Source organism: Mustela nivalis (assembly GCF_964662115.1).
Source record: "Mustela nivalis genome assembly, chromosome: 18".
Lineage (NCBI taxonomy): Eukaryota > Metazoa > Chordata > Mammalia > Carnivora > Mustelidae > Mustela > Mustela nivalis.
In genome coordinates, this window is record NC_139037.1 from 10,450,943 (window position 1) to 10,474,775 (window position 23,833).

The window sequence follows — 23,833 nt, forward strand, 5'->3', positions numbered from 1 at the left end:
GTAGATGAGGGTATCCATTCAAGTGGCCTGTCCCTTGCTTCCTGTCTTTCTTTTCTCAAGATTTTATTCTCCTGCAGTTAAATTATATGGATGAGAAGCAATGCTGTGCCTTGAGCCCACCTCAACGATGTGGCTTTTTGAAACTCCATTTTATGGATGTATACTTACATGCCAATGAAATGTACTCATTTTAAACTTACAGTTCAATGAGTTTTGACAAATACAGACACCCATGCAACCATCACCTCCTCTAAGACAGAATATTTTTTATCATCCCCTACAGTTCACCTGGCCCATTTGCAGGTACCCCCACCCTGAAACCTCAGGACTAAGCAAAAACTGATTTGCTTTCTGTCACTATAAGTTAGTTGTGACTTTCCTAGAATATCAAAGAAACTGAATTCTATTTTTTGTGTGTCAAGCCTTTTTTGTTCAGCATGATGTCTTCAAGCATCGTTTGTATTCTGATGTACATCAGTGGTTCATTTCCCTCTGTTGATGAGCCGTAATTCCATTTCCTCCCTTACTTCCTTTGGTCAGCAGTGATCGGCGCCTAGAACACCTGAAAGGGTGAAACAGGGGCAAGGGGCATTTTATTCCCAAGCAGGTCATTTCTATTTTGCATAACCCTGAGCGCGTTCTACGGAAGCCGCTCTTCTCAGTTGGCTAGATGCGGGTGCGGTGATGGAATGTTACTTTGTAAGCCCGAGGAAGGCTTACAGAAGAGACACAGGAAGTCATGTGATGTCAGGAACCTTGCCAGCATAAAGATGCAGAAAATGATATGAAGCATAATTAACACCTCGTGAACCTTAACAGCAGCCTTGGGAGCCTGATCCAGGAAGCCACCACTGTCACATTCTGTGATTTCCCCTTTCCTTCCTCCTGTGTGGGAAGGTAGTATGTCCCACATTCATTGCTGTGCAAAATGATTATTCTCTCACATGCAAAGCGCTGTCTTTGCTAGCAGGAAATGAGCAGCAAGAGTAGAAAGATTCTTTGGGAGACATTATTTTTATTCCTAAGCAAGTATATGCTTCTTATTATGTAAGGTAGAAATTAATAATAAATGGAAAAATCATAGGGGATCGATATGTCTATAATCTAGAAGCACACCTTTTTCAAATAGCTCTAGGTTTCCTTAAATATTATTATCCCTTGGGGCACCTGGGTGGCCCAGTGGATTAAAGCCTCTGCCTTCGGCTTGGGTCATGGTCCCAGGGTCCTGGGATCGAGCCCCGCATCGGGCTCTCTGCTCAGCGGGGGAGCCTGCTCCCTACCCCCCATCTGCCTCTCTGCCTCCTTGTGATCTGTTTGTCAAATAAATAAATACAATCTCTTTAAAAAATACTATTATCCTAGTTGCAGGGCATCGTTTGCTCTTTTGTGCTCCGTATGCTGTCACAGTCATGATAAGAGAGACCAAATGCTGCATGTTTGCCCACGGGGGCCCTGTTCATGAATGATGCTTTATGCCGTGAGGTCGTGGTTAATGGCAGTCTCAGCCTGTTGATAACTGGTGATGTGGCCGGACTGGCCCCTGTGGTTCTTACTGTGATCTCAAGATGCCTTCAGCAGTAACCACCAGGAAACCTGGAAAAGGTTTTTAAAAGGTTTATTACTTACAAGTCCTGGAAATTCCACGGTGTACATAGGGCTGCAGAGCAAGGTCGGAGCAGGAGGTGGGGAGAAGCGCACAGTCCTGATGTCCTGCTTTTCTTGGGGCTGAGGGTGGGGGCTTCACAACCCTAATCCCAGCAAAGATTCACTGGGACCCATGGAAAGCAAAAATCTGAGAGCCAGGGCCAACTTTTCTACTTACGTACCTTAGGAGGGTCCTGCTGTCACCCTCCAGTGGCCCTGCAAACCCTGTCGTGCAGCAGGCTAGGGGTCCTGCTGGCCCGTCCTCTTCTGCAGGTCACGGACATGGTGGGTGTCCAGAAGGTGCTGTCCGCATGGTGACCTCATGAGCCGCCGTCCCAGCTGTGCCTGCGGACTCGCATGGAGGGAGCTGGTGTCCTGCCTGATGGGCTTCCTCCTCTCTGCCTCCTCAGGAAAACCTGCCTTCCTTCCAGGAAGGAAATCTTTCCTTGGTAGTCATTTTTCCCAGGAACCTTATCACACAAGGTACAGGCATTATGGTGGTTTGTTTTACGTGTCTGTTTGACTGGGCTAGGTGATACCCACATAGCTGGTAAAACATCATTCCTGGGTTTGTCTGTGAATGTGTTTCTGGAAGAGATCAGCATTCAGAACTGTAGACAGAATAAAGATTGTCATCACCAACGTGGATGGTCACCCAGCCCATTGAGGGACCAAGTAAAACAAAAAGGTGGAGGGAAGACAGACTTGCTTTCCGCACCTAAGCTGGGATATCCCTCTTCTCTTGCCCTTGAACATCAGTGCTGCCTGTTTCCAGATCTGCAGACTTGGACTGGGACTACTGGCTCCACTGGTGTTCACACGTTTGGGTTGGACCATACACCATTGGCTTTCTTGGGTTTCTAGTTTGCAGATGGCAGATTACGGGACTTCTCAATCTTCATAATCACGTGTGTAGATACCTTACAATATATATTGTCCTGTATGTCTATATCCTCTTGGTTTGATTTCTCTGGAGAACCATGAATAATACAGATTTCAGTGCCAAAAGTAGTTCTTAGAGGAAGGGAAATTTAAGGATGAGTTTTCTGAATTGGTCCTGGGCCTTCTGGAATTGGCTCTCTAGTCTGATTGGATTTAAAAATGCTAATTTTTAAACCATGGTGTGAACCTTTTATAGCAATAGGCTATAAAACGTTACACTCCTAATCAAGGCATTAAGTGACTCTGTATATAATACTTTCAATCATTTTTGGAAAACAGTCGAGTGTAAAGGACAGCGGTTAGTTGCTCCTAATGTGCTTAGGCAAAGTGGTGAAAAAAAACATGAGCTCGGAAACTGGATTTCTCTTCCCATCAACACCGTGTAAAGGACCCGAGAGCTTCTGTGTGTGACCTGAAGGAGGCGCTGTACACACAGGGCTGAGATTGCTGAAAATCAAACACAGGCCCCCATCGTGCAGCTGGCTGAGTTACAGCACAAGTTGAACTCCCAGCCTCACAGGATGTCTTCTGTTAAAGTGAGAGCAATGACTAGGAAAGAAAGAGAGCCTTTAAGTTGGAGTGGGGACATAGAGGGTGATCCTGATGAAGCTGGGGACAGTGAGCCTCTGAGTTCTAATGAGTCTTCCGTGCTAGCAGAAGGGGCCTCTCCGCGCTCACTGGTACCCCATCTCTGGGATGGGGATAGGGAAGGTTAAAATGGGACAAAGCTGACTGTTCTTATTGAGATTCAACGAGTTTTCTCAAATAAATGTCCCTGTATTAATCCCTTTGGTAGGTTTCCAAAATTTCCAAAATCTTGATTTTTGTCAGTCATGCCAATATTCTCATTCTTTTACGGAGAAGAGAATTTTTGAACGTTCTTACCCTGCTCTTCCTGCGGATGTCACCTAGGGTCATATAGTGATGCTATTAAAAACATGACTGCAGCCCCTTTTTCTTTGCTTTTCTAACAGTTATGTGTTGTCGAACCAGAGGTTACAACTGTCCATAGTATTCACTTTGCTAAAAAGTGACAGATGGTTTTGTTTGTGAAAAAAGGCAAAAAGAAAAAAATTCATAGTGTTTCCCTTTTAACAGCAGCATACAGTAACCCCCAGCTGTTCAATATTTGTCACATTACACGAAGAATCTACAACCATCGAGTAGGATTTATATTCCATACTTTTAAGGGGACATACCTCAATTTGTACAGGGTTTCTCTCTTTTTAAATAATTACTTATAAAATGCTTTTGATAAGTAAATCTAACTGATCTTTTCTCACTTTAATTTTTCCCTCAAGAGCTAGTGTAAAAAGCAGTCTGATCCTGCAATTAATTCCATGATTTTCGTGACATTCCTGTTCTTTCAAGAAGGCTTTTTGTCACCATGACCTCTAATGGGGAAATTTCTGTCTCTGAAAACTGAATGACTGCAATTAATCTTTTAGCATCTCAAGATAATTCTGAATGTTCCCTCTCAGCTTTACCTCAAAACATTGGCCCCATCTGTACCTGTGTATTTATTTCTGTGCACACCATGTAAACTTAGCCTTTTTGTAGTCTGTGGAATTTTCATGACTTTTGAGTGTTCTCATCATATGCATCTGGTCTTAGAACCCGACTGATGGAAATTACTCCGGTCTCTTTGAAAAGACTTTACTTATAAACAAAATACTTGAAACTGGTCATGAAATAGGCTATTCAGAATCTTCTAATAGGGTGACTTTTCAAGAACATTTTTCACAAAATATCTGAGAAATATCTCTTTTATCTCTTGTATATTCTCTTTGATGGTCTATAAATATTACTAGCAACATGAACTGGTAGGGGGAATCTGTTTTTCATGTAATAGTGTCGAGTGAAACTTCTCTTTCTCTATGGTTTACCCTGATGGTCCGTTTTGAATTTTCAATGATTAATAATGTTGAAAAATATCAATATTCGTCTGAAAGTGAAGAAAACCTCAAAATGTCTATAGCCTCTTCAGAGTCCCTTGATAGGAGGGTAAGAGTGAGAGGAGAAATTGAACTGGATGGAGAAGCCAGTCTTCAGCCATTGTGATTAGAATGTCTTTTATGAATTTTATGGAAACATATGATTATCTCAGATCATTCCCAGCATTTTAAAAGTTGTGTTTACACCCGAGGCATCCAAAATCTCAGGTATTGGTGAATCTCAACCCTAGTCTTATCTTCTTACTCTTAAAATATAAAAATTCCCATGGCTCCCTTAAATTATAACAAATAGCCTTCATTTATTGACTACAAGTGTCTAGCCAAAAATATACCTCAACACTCCCACTGTCACTGAGTCCTTCCTCCAGGTGGGCTGAGAGAAAGGGCAGTCTGTCACATGGGAGAGGGAGAGTGGCAGCTTCTCTCTGTGACACACACCCTCACACATGCCTCCCTCCCAGACCCTCACGCTTATTCGCTCACACTGAGAAGCCACCACGTCTAATGGCGCCCTCTCTGATGGAATTGAGGGAGGAGAGAAATGGGTGGTAGAAAAGTTCTTTACCTGGACCTGTTGTACATTGGCTTTACCCTCTCTGCACCTGGAACATCTTCAAAGCAGGTGCTCTGTCTCGCGTGGGTGTTTTTATCACTTCTTCAGAGCCCTCTGACCCGTCAGCCTGCCAGTTGCTCCAAATTGCAGTCTGGGTGATGTCTTCTGTGATACGACTGCCTCTCCTCTCTCAACCCCTAATTTTCAGAACCTTCAAAGGAGGCAGATTCTCTGTTGGAGTTCTGTCTTCTTCCCAGGTGGTTTACTTTTTCAGGTGTCCAAACAGGGCCGGGCTGACTCTTAGTGTCTCACAGATCTCATCTGGTTCATGAAAAACATCAACTGCCCTAGGTCCCTGCTCAGCGTAAGTCCAGAGCAGTCCCTGTGTGCTCACCTTTGTGATGGTTTTTCTGCTTTATTTATAACTTTTTTTAATTAAACTTTTTATTTTATTATTAAAAAAAAAGAAAGAAAGTTTGTTCTGTAGACCTGTAAGCTTCAATGGCAAGAGTCAGTTTCCATTTTACCATATTGACCCCTTCCAGGAAGCAAGAAGCAAACTTTTCTTCAGTCTCCACTGGAACCTGGCCTACTTTCTCTCAAGATAAAAGAGGGAGATGTTGTGCCTCACAATCCCCTACACACACACACACACACACACACACACACATACACACACATAAACTTACACCAACTCAACTGTCCTCTTGTATGTTGGGGGGGGTAGAATGAATGGCGCAGAGTTCACTGAAGAAACCACCTTCATAAAACTCCTCTCTCTATAACTAAAAATCCTAGCCATTTTCTACCCTCCAGCTAAGTGAGTATCAGTTTCTAGCATTTCCTTTTGATACCTACGTCGTGAACGACCCCTGACACACGTCAGCACACGGTGTCTTTTTTATATCTGTGTACCTCACCCAAAACGTACAGCACCCACCATTTGCTTTTTCAGGAGGCTGAAGTCAGAAAATCTACTAAATTACATTGATTTGGGTTGGAAGAGATTCGCACAAAGGTAGCCCTGGCTGATCCAGACTTGCATTCGTCACTGAATTTGAAAATACAGTTATGAGTGTGGGGGGGTCATTAAACCAACCTTTCAATTAAACAAAGACTATCGTCCTAGACTAGCTCCTTATACACAGAAGTAGAAAATGAAAAGTCGTCCTTTTCCTTATTTTTTTTTCTCACAGTTTGATCAAAATAATCTCAGGAGCTTGCTGGCTGTGGCGGCACTTATACAAAAATTGGAAATACAGAGAGTTTGGGCATGGTCCCTGCACAAGGGTGATGTACACATTCATAAAGAATAATTTCAGGAGCTAGATCAGGTCTAAATTTTTACTTATTTTCAGATTGGAAGATTCTGTATCTTATTTTCCACAGATCCCTTCAGAGACTGGCCTTTCTTCTGGTGCTCTGTTTCAGCTAGAAGATGGCTAACTGCCGGAGGAAGATGTAGAGTGAGACTGGCACTCAGTGATCCGAAGGCTCTGCTCACCCTTGTCCATCCGTTTTCTCCAGAGTACCTTCGTGCTTGGTAGAAAAGGCAGACCTGATTAGTATAAGTCACAAGTAACACAACAAAATCATCATTTCCAGACTTTGGTGAGTCTTTAAAAGATCACATTAAAAAGCTAGTGTTCTCTGCAGTAACTTAAGGCAAAAAAGACTTGATTATTTATTTAGTGTTTTCCTCTCGATCTAAGCTAATTTATCTATTGTCACCAACAGTCCTGACATATCGGTGAGGTAAGTACAGTAATTCAAATGTGTAAGCTGGGTTTGATACGGTAAAACAATTTTGTAATCCAGAAATGTCTAAAGAAAACCTATCTCCTGGCTAAGACTTTCAGGAATCACAATGGCCCTTTTATTCCCTAATAAAATAACCCAATATTTAGACATGTCCCCTGCCTTCTTGCCAGTCAGGTACAAGCTCCAATCATATGTTCTTTTCCAGATGTAGGGAGAAATTCTGTCTGGTAATGGCAAAAAGAGCAAACATCTTTTTTTTCTTTTCTCTCTCTCTTTTTTTTTAAGAACAAACATCTTCAGTGGGGAAATTTATATTCAGATTTGGAACGAGCTAGCAAATACTTGCATAGAAGATTCAAGAGGGTCTTGGGTACCTTCATATTCATTGTCGTGCTGTTTATGATAGCAGGCATTCGACAGCCTAAACGTCTAGCAGAAAGAGAGGTTAATTAAATTGCTGTACAACCACAGCAGTGGCGGATTTTGCACATCAAGTTTTTCAAGGACACTCAAAACTATAGGAACATATCTCGTTGTTTACATGCTGTGCAAGGATTAAGTCAAGCATATTTTCCATATGATGGAAAATTATGCAGCCTTAAATATCATTTCTCAAGATTACTTAACATGGGGAGATGTTTGTGACATTATGCGAAACAAAAAAGCATAATGTTCACTTGCACAGAATGTCAAGACGTGCGTAGAAGAAATCTCGGAAAGAATACGTGAGAGCATGAAACACTGCTCTACCATGAGTGGCGAGGACATGCGCAGATGTCCTCCGCTCCTTTTTATGTGGTTGAAAGAGTCTACAATAGAAAAGTATACTCCTGGTAATAGAAATGCGCTTATAACTTGTATTTCTACGAATAAAGGCAAGCCCTGTAGAGATGTCAGTAACAGGAGGATTGGGGAGGGCTCCTTGGCTTTGGCATTTGGAAGGTAATTGAAGAACTTAGCCAGACCATTTTCTGCAGAGTTGTTGGGGGTAGAAGTCCGGTTGCTGCAGATTAAAAATTTTAAATGGGAAGCTAAATGTGTTCCTGAATGGAAGCCCTATTTCCAAGCTGCTTGGCTGTGAAAGGAGGGGAGAAGATAAAGGAGAAGCTCAAGAGAGACATTCGATGAGGAAAGGACCGTATCTGTGTGTTTAATGAGGAGATATTGGAGGATATCCGTAGAGAAGCAAACGTTTTGAATATAGGTTAAAAGCCTCAATTTTCTCCATGAGGGAAGAGAAATTATCAGCAGAGAAAAGTGGCTGGTGGCAGGTTTTGGGAGGAGGTTAATAAAGAATTAAAAACGGTTGCTGAGATGACCAAGGCAGGGAGCTGACCAGTGGGCGTGAAAATATTGCGGAGCGGCCCTGGAGTCCAGCGGCCACTGTGTTTCTGGAAAGCGTGATGACACCAATCTGCTGCAGGGTGGGATTTAATCTAACAGCCCGAGGGAGGCTGGGGGGCGGGGCGGCAGAGGTGAATAATGGGACGGATTGAGAAGGGAGAGATGATGTGTGCAGGGAGCAGACAGGGACCAGAAGTAGAAGTCCTGAGCCAGTTCGGTGACGTGGCAGCCAAAGGAGTTGGGGTGGGAATTAGGAGTTGTAAAGCGGTCGAGGGGCGGCACTCGACCCCATCGGGAAGCAGACGGTGTCCTCGGGAACCGTCGGGTGACCTCGGGTCATTGTACAGTCTCGAGTCTCTTTGTTGCTGGTGGGTCTGGTCGGTCATCCTTTCTTTGGCAGGTTTTGCTGTACACGTGACCTAACTGGGGAACATTTTCGAGACTTACTTTCTTGTTATTTCTTTGTCTTCAATTTCAAATTTTTTGAATAGTCAAACCCCAGCTAATAGCAGTTGTCCTGGAGAAATGAGCGCTCCTTGACTACTGAGAACAGAGCTGCTCGTCGGAGCTGGTGAGTGTCCCCTGTGGTCTTTGCCCATAAAGGAGGCTTCTAGAAAGAGACAGCCCCAAGGCTCTGCATCTTGCTGGGTCCCAGGCCCCTCAACTTTGCTTGCTTGAGCATCATCTCTGACAATCAGAGTTTGTGTCAACCGTGAGTTTAATTATATGTAAAGGCTGAAAGGTGCTGTTTTTCTCTCTCATTGGACGAAATAAGTTAGGAGAGTATCTTTGTTTTTAGTTGTAATTTAATTTATGTGTATATAATATAATTTAATTATAATACATAGTTTCTCATTAGTGTGATAAAAAAAATTCACACGAATTGTCATCTCTTACGTCCCAATTACATTAGACTGCAGATGTGATTTTTCTTCTATATCATCAAGAAAATCATTTTTAATCATTGCTGCCATGGCATCTCTGAGACTGTCTCATTCTTTCTGATCACATGATCGAAGGGATATAGGAGATTCATGGTAAGCTACTGTATCTATAGAACATGTCCAGATAGACCATGGGATAGGTTATGGCCTCAAAGTATGGGAGGGACTACTTGATTAATACGGATTATTTCTTCCACATCTACTTATGGGGCTCCTTTCCACGTATCCTGTGATATAACTAGTAATAGACTCTGTGGTTTCGAAAATTAGCCGTGTTCTGTGAATAAAAATTTTTAAAGATTTTATTTATTTGAGAGAAGGAGCGTGCAGGCTCAAGGGAGAGGGGGAAGGAGAGAGAACCTGAGGCAGACTCCACACTGAGCACAGAGCCCAAAGGGGGACAGATCTCATAGCCCTGAGATCATGACCTGAACCCAAACCAAGAGTCTGTCACTTAAATGACGGCACCACCGAGGCATCCATCCTGTGAATAAATTTAATAAATGTTTCATAATCAAGCGGAGAGAAAAGGAAAATACCATGCACACTTTAATGTACTTAAATCCATATTCGTGCTAAATTTCCACAAATAGCTAGAATGTGTCTTAGAAAATACCCCTAAAAGTAAGAACTTATTAAGACCATTTTTTTAAGGTTGTATTTATTTATTTGAGAGAGAGAGTGAGTGAGAAAGAGATCATGAGCAGGGAGAGGGGCAGAGGGAGAAGCAGACTCCTGCTGAGCAGGGAGCCCAATGTGGGACTCGATCCCAGGTCTCTGGGGTCATGATCTGAGCCGAAGGCAGACCCTTAACCAACTGAGCCACCCAGGTGCCACGAAGACAGTTTAATAATGATGATAACATATAAACTGTAACTGGCACTGTTAGAAGTGCTTTATATGTATTGTCTCATTTGATCTTTTGCTTAAACCCATCAGATAAATAGTACTATAGTCACTATTTTAGAGGAAAATTGATGTCCGCCACCATACACCCACCAGCAACCGCCCATCCCTACCCTGTGCAGGTGTTCTATGCCGCTCTCTGTATCACTCACAATAAGGTAAAGTTAATAAATTTCAGGGTTTCTCAGAATTATCAGGGCTTTTTTCCACTTACCTGGTGGGATTCATTATTTTTGCTCTCCATTGTGGTGGTAATACTCCAAGCTTCTTTTTTATCGAGGGGTATACTCTTTCAAAAACCAAATTGATACAGACAGTAAAATCTAATGACCGTGTATCAGTGCCATTCATTGAATGGTAAAGTTAACCTGATGCATCTCTCCGTACAGAACAAGAACCTATACCAAAATCTGTTAATGCCAAATATTAAAAATTTAGCCATTCATACATTCCAACATTAACCGTAAAATGGGACGGTGTTATGTTTGATTCTGATTTTTCCTATTTAGGTCCATCTTACCTTTAAAGGTTCATTGAATTTTAAGGTACATCAATATAATGAAATGCACACATCATTTTCCATGCACCATTGAACATAGCAGTTGGAATTTTTAAAATGCATTTGCAAGGAGAAACTTAAAGAAATTTGTGTTCCAGTTTATTTTTATTAAAACTCTGCATGCACATGTAAATTACTCTCCTGAGCAGCACGTGGCAACTATATAACAATTTAGGCTTAAAAGAAGTTTTGCAAGTACAAATTAAATATCATCTCATGCAGGCTAATGGAGTTTTTATCAAGATTCTCCAGGGGTGGTGGGAGGGGCAATAGAGTTGGTCTAACTGGGGGAGAATAACCGATTGGAACTCGAAAGCCAGAACTGGCCCACTACTGGAAAACACTGAATGATTTTTGTCAAATTTTATGAATTAAACCTGTACTCTTTCCTGACCTCGCCCAGCATGTCTTCCCTGTAGAGGCTCCCCACTGAAAGTTTCATAATAGGATTCCCCAGTACATTTAGTCTCTGCATTTATCCTAAGAGGGGAAAAAGAGGTCTAAAAAGGAAACTTTTCTCCAGAGGTCATTTCACTATGGCCGTGACTTTCTTACTTTTTCTCATCTGCTCATGTCATCAAAAATTACAGCCATCCCTCAACTCCCGGTGACCACTCAAGTTGTCCAGTCCAAATAGTTACTCTTACTGTTGTACCTCTCCTTGATACGACAGAGTTCCAGTGATCCTTTGGGAGACTGTAGGTTCAACATCTCCTGTGCCCCAACCCAGGCTTCCCGAGCTAATGGCTCCCGCACAGCCCTCCCAGCTCAGCTGCCTGACTACATCACTAGCCTGCTGGTCAGCTGACCTCGGTTTAGATCCTAGATCTGTCACCATCCCTTGTAGGATTTGGGACAAATCACTATTTCTCTGAACTTCAATACATCTATCAAAGTAGTGTTTAATTAAGGAGGATGATTGTGAGAATTAAAGCGAATATTGCGAATGAAGAGTCTTGATACATTGTAATAGAAGCCCATGTAATTAGGGAGGACAGAAAATAAACCCAAATTGGAAAGGATAGAAATGCAAAGTTGTGGTATGTAGGAGAAACATTCTATTGAGATAAAAAGAAATCGACAAGGGAAAAATGAGAAACAGTGACTTCTACCATGAGGCTGTCATAAACTATCATATTTTTAAAAACAGTGTGTTAGAGTTTGCTTTCACTGCACAATGACAGTTCAAAATGAGGGCGTGATACTCTCTGAGCTTTGACAACCTGGAATTGATAGGTATTTCACGTTCAAGTCAGTGATAATTTATTCTTAAGAGCAGCCTATAATTAACAGAAGTAAAATTACAGACATACCTCCGGTGAAAACAGTAAAAAATGTCACAGCTCTAATTCTCATGATAATAATGAAGCCTTACATGTATGGACAAGAAATACTGTTTGAGAAATTACCCTCTGTCAGGCGTTCTAACCATTTTCACATACATCAGCTCATTTCATTATTATTATACCAAGTTTATGATGTTAGTCATGTCAAAAGCTCCACTTTCGGGATAACAAAGCCGGGGCTCACTGAGGGTGCGGGGCTTGCCCACAGTGGCAAGGCAAATAAGCAGCAAAACCAGGATTGGAGAGACACCTGGGTGGCTCAGTTGTTAAGGTTCTGCCTTCTGCTCAGGTTATGATCCCAGGGTCTTGGGATCGAGCCCTGCATCAGGCTCTCTGCTCAGCGGGAGGCCTGCTTCTCCTTCTCCTGTTCCCCCTACTTGTGTTCTCTCTCTCACTGTGTGTCTCTCTGCCAAATAAATAAATAATTACAAACAAACAAAAAGGAAAAAAAACAAAAACAAAAAACCAAACCCAGGATTGGAATGTCCCTCCCTAACTACAAAGCGTGGATCACCAGTCCCTAGAAGGACCCCTCGCTCCGCTCCCCCGGCCTCGGGTGTGCCAGAGAAAGCTGGGGCTCGAGCTCGAGTGGCTTGCCAATCAGTTGTTAAATTGTGAGCAATCCTGTGTGATGGCTGTTGAACACAGTTTGCATTTTTGTTTTGTTTTGTTTTGTTTTAAATGACTATTACAAAGTACGGTTGACATACAATGTTATATCAGCTTCAGGTGTACAGCAGAAGGATTCAGCAGGTGTGTGCATCACTCAGTGCTCGCCGGCCGCCTAGTCCCCATACAGTGTTACTACGATATGACTGACTCTGTTCCCTCTGCGGTACTTTCCAGTTTTTGTGACTTACTAATCTCATGACTGGAAGCTTGTACCTCTGAATCCCTTTATGTCTCTTGCCCTTTCTACCCCCCCAAGCCCCATCAAGCCCGTAACAACCATCAGTTAGTTGTCTGTATGTAGTAGTCTCCTCCTGGTTTATTTGCTCATTTGTTGTTGTTGTTTTTAGGTTATTGTGGTTTTTTTTTTTTAATTCTACATTTAAGTGAAATCCTATGATACTTGTCTTTATCTTATTTATTTCACTTAGCATATGTTCTATCCATGTTGTTGCAAATGGCAAGATCTCTTTCTTTTTTCTTTTAAGATTTATTTATTTATTGGACAGAGATCACAAGTAGGCAGACAGGCAGGCAGAGAGAGAGAGAGAAAAAGGCAGGCTCCCCCCTGAGCAGAGAGCCCGATGTGGGGCTCCATCCCAGGACCCTGAGATCACGACCTGAGCTGAAGGCAGAGGCTTTAACCCACTGAGCCACCCAGGTGTCCCAAGATCTCTTTCTTTTTTAAGTCACAAGAATAAAAGGTACAGCCTGGGGAATAAACTCGTCTTAATGGGAGTATTTATACCACAAGTGTTGGCCAATATTACAAGTCAGAGACCCCTCCCTGCCACCAAAGTCAGTGAAACATTTCCCATCCTAGCACCGAGTTAAAGTTGTTGATGTCCTTCTAGCTTCTATTTGTGGCTCATTGTAAACGCCTTTTATATCCCCTCATAAGAGAGAAAACTCATCAAAACGACCCCTAAAATATTTTCATCAGGAAAGTCAGATGTCCATCAGACAGATGGGATTACACCCTGTTAATGTTCGATAACCTTCATAGAAATAGGCAGTTTTTAATGTCTAAAGTTTTCATATAGACTTTCATCTTTGAGAATTTTTCTCTCAGTAGAACCGATTACTTCCAACGAATGGAAATATTCCTACTTTGCACGCAGAATGAGATGTAGTGCTTTACCTTTACAGTATTATAAAGAAAAAAGATTTTATCGCGGGAGTTATTGTCCTGATATATGAATGGAAGTACATTGATTGACTTCTCTCTCATGCACAATGAATATGTCATCCCTCGATAGTTTCATCCACCCCACGTAAGTGCCAGTATGTCCAAAACTGATTCAAAATGTTTTTCCTCTAAGTTTAACAAATATTTGGAATTTCAGGTAGAATAATGATTTCACGTTCAGCTAAAATTATTCTATTGAGGGATTGGATTTGTCACTAATAGAGGATGATTGATAACTGATTTAAATAAATCTCAAATACAAATGCTATGTGTTTATTAATTTGCATTCATGATTTTAACCTTATTGATTTAATAAATGTTATGCAAATGGAATTATTCTGCAAGTATTTTAACTCAAGAGTATCGAAATATTCAGTCTAAGAAATTATCCCTACAATTATGGCATTTTAACTCATTAATATCAATTTGGTCCAGAAACATTTGCCAAGAAAATTACCATGATACTCATGAATTAGTGGTTTTTTGTTACCTCGCTTGAGAACTGTGTCTTAACATTGCATTGTTCATGGTTTTCGAACACCTCAGGGAAAAATATCCTGATCATAGCTGACAAAGTGTATCATGGCCGACAGAGTGTGTCACCGACTGACCCTTTCTTCTGTGAATAGGTGTTTTTCTTTATTTCTCATCAACATATGGAGAGGCTTATCATTTCTGTACCTTTCCAGAACATGTAAACCTTTGCCTGAAAGAATCATAATTATTATTTTACAGATCTTGTCCATCTTGGACATGTTAAATTAACAAAGTCACCGTTAATTTAAAGGTTGACCCAAAGCTATAGTAACTCTCCTTGGACTACGTCCATGTCTTTGTGAGAACCCCATAACATTCCTACTGCACTTGGGTGAGCCTTTCCAACTCTTCTGTTGGAGTGTAAGCCCCTGCAGTTTATGATGTACAAGGTCTGTGAGTGTTGGAGTGCTTCGGATGGATTGATGATTCTTTACAGCATTTATCACTGAAGAACAAGACTGGGGCAACCTGGGTGCCTCACCCAGGTAAGCGGCTGACTCTTGGTTTCAGCTCAGGTTGTGATCAGAGTCATGAGATCGAGCCCCACAGTGGGCTCTGTGCTTCATGCGGAGTTGGCTTGGGACTCTCTCTCTTTCCTTCTCCCCCTGCCCCTCTCCCCTGCGCTTGCGCTCTCTCTCTCTCTCTTTCTCTCTCTCTCTCAAATAACTAAGTAAATCTTTGAAGAAAGAAAGAGCAAGGCTCTTAGGTTTATTTGCTATTTTAAGATATTAAACATTGATAAATATGTGAATAATGAAAACAGTAAATCAAGAGTCGGTAGTTTAGGGACTGTGGAGCTGTATTAACCTAAATATTTTGGGCACAGTAGGACTTACTGCAAAGGTGATAACTTCCCGGGACAGGGCCTTCCCCGCACAAGCTGGTAAAGCCACTCTATTTTTAGAATCACTAAAATCATTTTTTGAAATAATTGGACGTCTTGATTCCAATTATCCCTTTTAAATACCCTAAATATTTTAAAGCAGTTTCTAGGAAAAGCCAGTGCATGTCTTTAACCTCTAGGTAAAGCCATTTTTATATGAAGTCTTTTTATGAAAGATCATAAATCTAGTATTTTCAAACATCTGGTTGTCTCTCAGTTGAATCTGCTAGATCATTCTCAACCCTGATTCACTAGCAGACTGATGTATTTTTATATTCTGCCTTACGTAGTAGAGATTATGGACACTGGTATCACATGGTATCAAACTGTTTCATTGATAACATAGACCCACTCAAATGAGAGAATCTGTGTAATCATGTCTTTTCATTATACTGCTGCCATTAGTGTTTCTTTTTCTCTGGGTGATATATAATCTATAAGTTATATATAAACATATGTAACTATATGTTAAGTATAGTGATATATAATAAATAAGTATATATATTTCATATAAATATATATGTGTGTATATTATAGATTGTAGATGTATACATTATGTGTGTGTGTATATATATACACATTTAGATTATAATACATATACATCTACATATAAATTTTATTTGCCTTATTGCTTTAAGTTCTTTGCAAGTCAAGGAAATAAATCTTTTCTCATATGGGTTGCAAATTTTTCCCAATTTATTATTTCTCGGTTTAATTTTTGTAGTTTTTCATTTGGCATTTAATATATATGTGTATGGAAAACAAAAAGTATGCATGGATTTGGATTTTTAAAATATTTTACGTAAGTTTGATTTTATTCTTAGTGCGGCTTTTATCACATTCCCTAACATTTTAGAATTTTGAACAAATCTGATTTTATAAACTAATTATGTAACTATCTTTTTTACAGTTTGAAATGTCCCTCTCGGAAATGATTCTGGCTAGATATTCAAGAGGAGACAGAAGCATCCTAGCTCCATGAATATATTAATTTCTAAAGTCATAAATGTTCACTTTTTTGTTTTACATCGCAGTCTCTGGCATAAAAATTAAATCCAAACCTTAAAAAGTAGGATAAAAATCCTAAAAATAAAGGGAAATAAAAGTAGTGAAATGCTACAAGAATAGAATTTAAGACGTGTTTTCTTTAGTGTCAAGGGAGGTTCGTGATGCGTTGACCTCGAAAGCTCATCTGCTAACTACATCATGGCAAGGACATCACTTAAGTGGCTGGTCTTCCGTTCTCCCCCTGATGAAATGAGAGTAGGACTGACTTCCTGGTTTCCAGGCAATGTGTGGAGGACTCTGGAAGGCAGGAAGACACTGAGACAAGGAAGACACTTTGTTTTCCACTCTGTGTATCACTAGCAGCTCGGGTTAACTCTTTGACAGCTGAAAAATAGAAAACCAAACAAAATTATTAGATCTCCTCTTTCTGCCCAGTATAAGCCAGCTGCAAGTAAGTAGACCGTGAGATGGGCTTCTGTGCATGTGTGTGTAAATGGATAACAGTCTTCACGAACATCGAATGGTGATATTGAACATGTCTTAAATTGCACACCTGTGTGAAAGTCGGAAAAGGCCTTTGATACTGGTAATTATTTATATAAAGGAACAGATTCGTTTTGCTGAATGCACTGATTTCTCAACTCTGTCCCTTTAAGTTTGCTGCTCTTCAAGGCTGTCTTGATGAAGATATAGGAGGGAATTAAATCGATTCAAGTTGGATTAATAAGGCGCTGATTTGAATGAGTGTTATCCCATGATACTTGGTATTTCCTGGCTTTTCCTTCGCTTTTTAAAAATTCTTTTTCCTTACTCCTTGAGTTTAAATATATGATCATTATACAGAAAATGCCCATATAGAGTGTTTCAGCCCCACACATGTGGTCATTTTATATTGGCTGCAGTATCCGGAAATTATAGTTTCATTATCTCCTGGCCCGTTTTTCAGAGAGAAAAATATGTGTATCCTCACCATTATAAGCTTTCGAGGCTTTGGAACACTATTGAGATTGAAGTGCTGTGCTTGCAAAAAAAAAAAAAAAAATTGATTCTAACAAATGGTGTGCTTTGAATTTTCCTTTCTACTGCATTTTTATTCATTTTTTAATTCTCACACAGTGTTCTGAAGCAGTTACAATGAATCACGGGGCTGAATTCAGCTTTGCAAATATGTTAAAAGAAATTATCAGGCACTTCACTTCATCTAGAAATATCACCCAAGGAAAAAATAATAAGCCTTTGCCAGCTAGTGTTGCACAACAAGCAAAAAGAATTGAATCAGTATTATTGCTTTCCATTTGACAAGCACAACACTGTACTACGTGAGAGAGGAACTATTTGTAAACTTCTCTGAACGTAGTTACCGTCATGTGCATTACTTACTAAGATCCGGAAGGCGCCTCAGTAATATTGGGGAAATGCCCCTATATTGGAACATATATCTTGTCCCTTGTTTAAATTTGTCCGCGTGAGACATGGATGGTGATTAAGCACTTGCTGCCTGCAGGCAGTAGAGTGGCCTGCGAGTACCTTCACCCAGATCCAAAGGTGGTAGAAACTGCTACATACATTTAGGGCCCACTGTCCCTGTTGGGCAGAATGAACTGTGTTGGCTTGGGGAAGTCTTTCTAGTGCAACTTCCTGGATCGCAAGAACAGCGTCCCCAATGGTGATTCCTAACATCTTTGTGGTTTACCAATCACTCTTGCATCGTGTTTCAGTTTCTGAATGTTACTAATCAACTTGTAACTAAGAAGAGCATTAGGCTGGTGGGCTCTTCCTGATGATGTGTTCTACAATAATGATGAAATTTACCAAGCTGGCTTTTACTTATCCAGAGACTGGTTTTTCTTGGTGTTTTTTCTAGGCAGGATATTCGCTTTTTCCTATCAACCATTTTCCTATCAACCGTCACACTGAACTTCGGTTTTTGAGTCAAAGAATGTTGATAAAGGGAAAAGAAAACAGAAGTTACATAAAATCGTTTGGAGTCTTGGGTTCGTGTATGTACAAGTTCACGAGATGGTAGGTTTATCAGTGGCTTTGTGAGTTTCAGGACTTGTCCAGTAACCTAGCCATATTTTCATTGCCGTGGGTAATACAACACCATATTTTATGCTACATTGAAACAGTGAAAAACCTTTTATTTATTTGCTTTTTTGTTGTTGTTTATTTTAGGGAGTGTGCAAGGTGGGGAGGGAGAGACAGAGGGAGAGAGAGGGAGACAGAGGGAGAGAATCTTAAGCAGACTCCATACCCAACATGGAGCCCTACACAGGACTTGATCCAACCTTGAGATCATGACCTGACTTGAAATCAAATCAGATGCTTAACTGACTGAGCCACCCAGGTGCCCCTGGAAAACCTTTTCAATCTGAGTTACCATAGAATCTGTCTGTATCCTACGTATTTCCTCAGATCCCTGCTGTTAAGACTTTTCAGTGTCTTCCTTTTACATAAATTATTAACAAACTAGGCATTTTCAGAGATCATATTGATGTAAGTAAATTCGAAGTTTTCTTCACCTCTTGATATACGAACTAAACACTTTTTGTATTCTATTTCCATTAAGAGGCCCAAATGTCAAGTACAAAAAAAAAAAATGCAGAAATTGGTTTCCTTTTATATTGCAAAATAATTTCTTAGACATGGACACAGACAGGTATAGACGCAGATGGGCATTCGTGTGTACCTGCGGAAGAGTGTACTTAGCAGTGTGAGACCTGTTTTTAAAGCTGAAACTGTTCAGGCTTTTACGGCTGTTAGATCAGCTCTGAAAACCACCTTCTTTGTGATTTGAGTTCCTCTGATTTCTCTGTAGAGGCTACAAATGTCAAGACTTCAGAAGGACTCCAAACGTGCTCCTCTCTTCCCTTCAGGAGGTTTTAGTGATGACAACATGATTACAGATACTCTGTTTTCTTCCAACCCCCCCCCCAAAGAAGTAGGGGGAGATTAAAGCAAAGAGGCAACTGACATGAAATTGCCAAGGTAAAGGCAAAATTTGGCACATCTTAAATAGTATTTTTTAACATAAATTTGAATTCATTAAGAAAAAGCTCCTTTAAAAAAAAAAAAAAATGGGTCCTTAAATGGTATGCTTCCATGTCATTAAACATTTATTTGTTTCAAATACATCAAGAAGGTCATTCATACAAAGCTTTATGTTATCTTTAATCATAAAATACAACCAGGCTTAGTGAATAGAAGTACATTCTGTAGTTTGATGCATTCTAAAATGCTGTCGTCTGCTCTTTCAGGGGAAAAAGAAATCTCCTTTTCATTGTAAGTTTGGCTTATGAATATTGTAACGGTTCTCTTCTGCTCACAGTCAGTGAACCGAGACAACCTTCCTTCTAGTATTTGGGGTGTCTTTCCATGCTTTTGTCTTACAAGGATGCATATTCAGTGGTTAAGTATTTCTGAAGAAAAAACTCTGGAGACCTCATCATCCTTACGGGTACTCTAGGTTTTGTTTTTATTTTTTGGTATCTCACAGGCAAGAATTTTTATTGGTTTACTTTTCAAAGAAAGGTTAAACAGATGTCACAATCAGAATAGATAACACCACTGTTTTTCCCATCAGGACAGTTTTATTTTGGCATGTAACATACCTAGCAATTATCTCCCTCAATTAACAGCCCATTCAGAGTATCGTCATCACTTAGGTTAGACACCAATTTGCCGTCTGAATGCTTCAAATATATATATTTTTTTCCTAGAACCTACTCAAAGGCTGTCTTTGAAATCTCGGAATAAAAAGTGTTATCTTGTGCCATTAAAATCTGAATTTAGAGACCGCAAATCAGAGAATACTCAAATGATAGACAGTCTTGGGAAGTCTAGGACAGTAAAGGTAAGAACTGCTATTATGGTTGGAGAAATCTTTTCCTACCTCTTTTTTGTCACTTGATAGTAACAATGTCCCTTGATAGTAACAGTGTCTATATGCTAAGTATGTAGTCAGCAAAAAAGGAGCTAATAACCCATTAACAAGCTTCAACTGGGACAAAATATTTCACATTTAGGAAAATAGGTAAAAAGTAAAATGGCATCTGGGCTTAAGCCGGGAGGGATGGGGTCTCTCAAGGAATACGCCATGAGCTCTTGGCAGCCAATATTCCCATCAGTGGGGCCCAGCAACAGATATCTGCTGGAGCACCACAATATCCCCTCTGGCCTCTGTGAATCCTTAATTTCTGTGGCTGGAGGAGCCAATTGCAGCAAGAACAAGCCAACAGGCTTCAAGGGGCATTCAGCGATCCTCCAAAGACCATCCCCCATGACACGTGGATTCCTGCTAAGTGGAAAGAGGAGTCCGTGGTCGGTTGTCGGTTGTCTTCAGTTCTGCGCATCGCTCGCAGGAGGAAGTGCCCGTGAGACTGGAAGGCTAGAGGCCTTCCAGAAGTGTATCTGCCACGCTGAGCCAAGACTTCAGACCTCCACTCCCCAGGCCAGGCCCCTCATTTCGGGTATGATAACCTTAACATTTTTAGCTAAAGCCTCTTCTTTCAGCATCACAGGTGATTTATGGGGGGAGACTTTTTTTATATGGACATATTGAAGAACTGTCAGATTGTGTTGACAAAGTACTCAGACTCCAGAGGCAGATTGCCAAGGTTAAAAACAAGGTGGTGAAGCATACTACCGTGGGGTCTCTCGGCAGCTTCTCTACGCTTGAACTTCGTTTCCTAATAAATAAACCAGGAACGATGGTGATAGTGATAGCAGTAATGACAGGAGTACCTACCCTACAGGATTGTTTCCAGTTTTATATGAAAATAATCTATATTATTATGTATTCAGGGACATGGCAAACAGACCATTAGCTACTCGGTTACTCCAAGTAGATTGAGGTAAAGTTCTATTGTAAAAGTAACTTTTATTTTCACACAGTAACCCGTCTTCATACTCAATGTATTTTTGTAGCATCTCTGCACTAGAAGTGTAGCCCTCAGAGATCCAAGAGATTAAAGGTTGGCGCCTGAGATAAGTAAGGGTTTGTCCTCAAGCTTCTTTAGTTTTTTTATTTTTATATATTTTTCCAGATTTTATTTAGTTGTCAGAGAGAGAGGCAGGCTCCCTGCCCAGCGAGGAGCCCAATGTGGGACTCGATCCCAGCACCCTGGGACCATGACCTGAGCCGAAGGCAGCAGCTTAACCGACTGAGCCACCCAGGCGTCCCTGTCCTCAAGCTTCTTTGTGGCCACTCCACCGAAAGAAACCAACACAGGGTGTGGGGTGGGGATCTTAGAGCTCAAAGGAGGGCCCCAGACCAGCCTGGTAAGGTAGGGCTTGTAGGGGAGGCAACTGGTCGCCCGGCTTTCTAAGTTGGTATACTCACTCTCCCTGTCAAATCATCCCATCTTAGCGGCGTCAAACGATATAAATGTATTGTCTTAGATTTGTGGAGGTGGGAAGTCTGTAATGGGTCTCAGTGAACAGAAATCACCATGCTGCCGGGGTTGTGTTCCTTTTAGAGGTTCTAGGGGAGAATCCGTTTCCCTGCCTTTTGCTGGTGAAAGACCACCCGCATTCTTGGATTCGTGACCTCGTGCTTCATCCTCAAAGCCAGCAACTGGAGGTAGACCCCTCTCATGTCCCAGGACACCATTCTCAGCTGTGTTATTCCCGAATAATCTCACATTACAAAGTCAGCTGGCTCACATCCCACATTCCCTCCGCAACTTAAATTTCCCTTTGACACGAAAGGTAACAGAGCCACAGGATCTGGGAATCAGGACGTGGCCGTCCTTGGGAGGTCTTCATTCTGCTTCCCACTGAAGGCTAAGTGTCACACAAGAAGTGAAACGGAGTTGGAAGGAAGAAATGCAACACGGGATTGAAAATGTTCTTTAATATACGAGGATCCAGAGGGAACACCTACTGCACACATTCAAACACACACAAAGGAACTCTGCAGAGCAAGGCCTTCCAAGATCAGTTGCTTCAATTTTCTCCAGAAAGTCGGTGTTACCGAATGCCACCTTGTTTCTTTCCGTGAGAGAAACACGCAGGGTATAATGAGAGCATCTGATCGTCAGATTGTTTGCGGAATGAATGGAAATTGAGGGATGATTTCATCTTTGCCCTGCACAGATTTGGCTCACATTTTATTAGCATTAATCTGCCAGCCTGTGTCCTCCTTTTACTGTCCATCATTCTTATCAGGGGAAAAAAAAAAAATCCCTCAGCTTCCAGGTCATCACTGAAGTGGATCTACACAGAGAAGAAAAAAAAAAAAAGAAAGAAAGAAAGGTGGAGGAAAAAGGTATTATTGGTTATATTTGAACTTATACTACTTCTCCTTTTGCTTTAATATAAAAGTTTAAGGTAAAAACAGTGTTTTCAAAAAAATAAAGCATGACACGAAGCGTGTTAAATCCTAGTTCACAAGTCTGCCAGAATTCCCAATTCTGGTCCCGATTCGTTTTTTTTTTTGTTTTTTTTTTAAGATTTTATTTATTTATTTGACAGACAGAGATCACATGTAGGCTGAGAGGCAGGCAGAGAGAGAGGAGGAAGCAGGCTCCCCACTGAGCAGAGAGCCGATGTGGGACTCGATCCCAGGACCCTGGGATCATGACCTAAGCCGAAAGCAGAGGCTTTAACCCACTGAGCCAGCCAGGCACCCCTCTGGTCCCAGTCTTAAATTGTCATGAATATTTGGCATACATCTATTCCAGACATTTCTCACGCACACACATGTACACATTCAACAGTGAGGATGAAGAGATAGCTTGTTTCCCAGCGTGGTGTGTGGGTGTGGACCCTGCGGCTGGTCTGAGGTGACATCGGTTGACTGGGAAACATTTATGTCTTTGATGATATTTAGTGTGCTTTTCCAGGAAGAAGAGATGTCTCTATGCTATTGTAGAATCTCCTTTTTGGGCCTTCCTTATCTAGGAGAGTTGTAAAGCTTTCTACACAAGAACCAGACCTTCTTTGGAGACTCATTCTTGGCACACTCTATTTTTCTTCTCCTTCCTTTTGCTTTTTTGTTGATGGGCTCCTCTCATAGAAGGTGAGTGACTGACCTACAGGCATTACCTACTACCTTGCTTCCTTTTGGAAACATCACATCCTTGAATACATTGTTTCCTTGATCTGCTCTCTGTTTCAAGGATACTGGTCATCTGCACCTGGTCTCTGAACCATCCTCTGTGGCTTTCCCAAGCCCGCGAGTGAGGCTCTCACACCTGTGATTCCTGTGACAGAACCAGAAGGGTCCAAGAAGGTACTGTAGATTACTTTTGTGGATTAGATATAAAATAACTGTGAAATTTGCCTTAAATTACATTAAGCCAAATCCTCATTTACTGTTTACTTCCATTACAAAAACATGGAAAAATGTGTGTGAGTCTCTCCATTTCAGTTGATTCAACTGCTTTTCATCCCATATTTGTATTATCAAAAAGCCAATACATTTGGGGGCACCTGGGTGGCTCAGTAGGTTAAAGCCTCTGCCTTCGGCTTGGGTCATGATCCCAGGGTCCTGGGATCGAGCCCCACATCAGGCTCTCTGCTCAGCAGGGAGCCTGCTTCCTCCTCTGTCTCTGCCTGCCTCTCTGCCTACGTGTGATCTCTGTCAAATAA